The sequence below is a fragment of the Arachis ipaensis genome, chromosome B5 (assembly GCF_059453495.1).
Source record: "Arachis ipaensis isolate K30076 ecotype BB chromosome B5, ASM5945349v1, whole genome shotgun sequence".
NCBI lineage: Eukaryota > Viridiplantae > Streptophyta > Magnoliopsida > Fabales > Fabaceae > Arachis > Arachis ipaensis.
The window spans coordinates 39,027,824-39,030,721 of NC_142440.1; positions in this window are offsets into that span (position 1 = coordinate 39,027,824).

Consider the following 2,898-nt stretch of genomic DNA (forward strand, 5'->3'; position numbering starts at 1 on the left):
CCCCTCTCGCTTTGAGTTTGGTTCTAATATTGTTAAAGGAAATAGAAATTACAGCAGGAATGTGCATCAAGGTCAGACCAATCAAGGATGGATGGAACCAAGAGGATCTAATCAACCCTTTTGGCAGCAACACCCTCCGAGATATCCTGGACAAAGACCATTCTACAATGCATACCCAGCTGAAAGACATGGTGGACAACCTTGTAACTACCAACAAGTCCCACCCCGTGCATATAAACCATCCTTTCAACATAACCTCGAACCACCACACTCACAAGCTTCTCTTCACCATTCGCCACCATATGATCCTTCCTTACCCCAATACCAATCCAATCACTCCCAATCACCACCACTTTCCTTTGTATCATGTCCAAGTCCAGCAACCCGAGAAGCAGAGGATCGCCTAAAGGAAACAGTAAGAAAATTTCAAACAACCATTCAACAACTGGAGCAAGTGTTAATTCAATGGGCTTCTAGGCACTCAAATACACAAGGATCAGCCACAGCTCCATGTGGACAGCCCAATGAAGAGCGTAGCATGAAGGAGATACCAGAAGCTCCAGTGGACAAGACAGAGAATGAATTTGTACTAGAACAATTAGAAGAAGCTGTCTTTGTTCAAGAAGAAGAGTTGGTTAAAGATCTAGGGGATGCTGAACCTCCATGGGAATCCAGAATTGAGGAAAACCCCGTCCAGGATGCTACAGCTGATACTAAGGAGGATATTTCTCCAAGGCAAGTCGTTTACAAAGAATCAGACGGAATAATCCAAGAAGCAATTTCCCTTGATAATGATAGTCACAAGTCTAGCTTTCTTAGTGATGAACTTGCATCCGCAAGTGAATTCTCTGAGATCGAAGAATCTTTCCCAAGTGAATATGAAGATGATGCGGAGGTAGATTTCTCTCAACCTCCAATCTACGACTCAAGTGATGAGGAAGACATAGAAGACTTTGACCAGGACGCAGATACAATTGAAGATCTTTGTAAAGAAGTGGAGGAATTCACAGAAAAGCACAAAGAAATGGAACTTGCAGAACCACCAAAAACACCTATCCCAAGGCCATTACCACCTAATACAAGCTTCAAGTGGGTACAATCCTTAACTTATAACTTTACTTATTCACTTGAATATGGTTTGCTTGAAACAGATGGCCAGCTTAGAGCTCTCTGCGGCTTTAAGAGTAAGAGGGAAATGGCTCGTACTCAGAGCTGGTGCACAAGGTTCAATAAGGTTCCACGCTTCGCCTCGAAGTACACGGATTGGTATCATGCTCAATTGCATGGATCAAGGAGAACGTTTGGTCACCACAGTGAGATTCTACTTTTTAAACCGCCCGAATGGAGACATGTAGATCAAGACGGAGGCGGATTTAAAAGCAAGGCTTGGAATCCTGGAGTTTATTCTGATATTTGTCACCTCGGGAGCCTAACAATCTGTTTGAAGTTGCTCAGAAGCTTCACATGCCTAGTTTGGGACCCCGGAGGCTATTGGCATTCCAAGCACTGGTGGAGATTTTTAGACGAATTTAAACATAAACCACCATAACAGGATACTCCTCCAATGTCCAACTTAAGGACTTTAACTAAAAGTGCTAGGTGGGAGACAACCCACCATGGTATGGTCGCTTCTTTTTCAATTTATTTCTTGTTAATTACTTTCATTTCTTCTTTTTCATTTTAATTTACTAAACCTGGAATCATGCATAGCATTCAGCATTTTTCATGCATATATAAAAAAAAAGGGGTGCACGACGCGACCGCATGCCCCATGCGATCGCGTCATATTGCGAGAAACACCACCCACGCGACCGCGTGACCCACGCGGCCGCATGATATATTTATCGGCGTAAGGACCCAACGAACAGAAAGTTAGGCTGCAATCGTGTGGCCCTTGTGCGTTTCGCACAAATTGGCCCACACGATCGCATGCCCCATGCGATCGCGTCACTTGCACAATACCAATCCCACGCGACTGCGTGAGCGACACGATCGCGTCGCATGGATTGCACATCACCCCAAAAAGGAGACAGAGAGTTGTGCTAAAACGGCGCTGGAGTCGTGCATTTAGAACGAATTCCAGCGACACGATCGCGCGACCCACGCGATCGCGTCACCCTTCTTTCCCCCCTCTCATGCGATCGCGCGCCCCACGCGATCGCGTCACTCCCATTTTCACCCCAACCACGCGACCGCGTGCCCCTCGCGGCCGCGTGGATTCGAAAATATAACCCCCCCAGCCATGCGAACCCTATCAGTCGCGCAGCCCCCACCCCCAACCCTCTTCTCCCTCTCTGCACCTTTTTCCTCCTTCTTCCTCCTTCTTCCTCCAGCACCACCCAGCCGCCACCGCGCCACCACCCAGCAGCCGCCGCCGTCCAAGACACCGCCGCCGCAACCCCTTCCCCTCCCTTCTTCTCCCTTTTTCCTCTCTCCTCCCCTCTCCACCACTGCCCTCCGCGACCGCCGCCCACCACCGCCGGCCATCCAGCCGCGCCCCCCCTTCTCCGCCACCCACCCGCGCCCTCCCTTCTTCTATCACTAACCCAAAACCCTCTCCACCACTGCCCCCCTCAGCCGCCACCGCGACGCCGTGCCCCGCCACCGCGCTGGACGCCACCGCAGCCACCTTCTTCCCCGTTCCACCCCTCCCGCCTACTAGGTTCCGCAAAACGCAACCCCTTTTTATCCATTCATCGTTTTTCTATAATTTGTTCCATTTCTATTCATAATTAGGATAGATAGATATGCATGTTGTAGTGGAATTTTAGGTTGTTAGGTAGCTTAGGCTGTGGTTAGTGGATCTAGGTCTGTTTACTTGCACTGTTCTTGTTTATGTTTTATCATAACTGTAATTCTGCTGTTCCTGTGACCTCGTTCATATGCTGTGATTCCTTG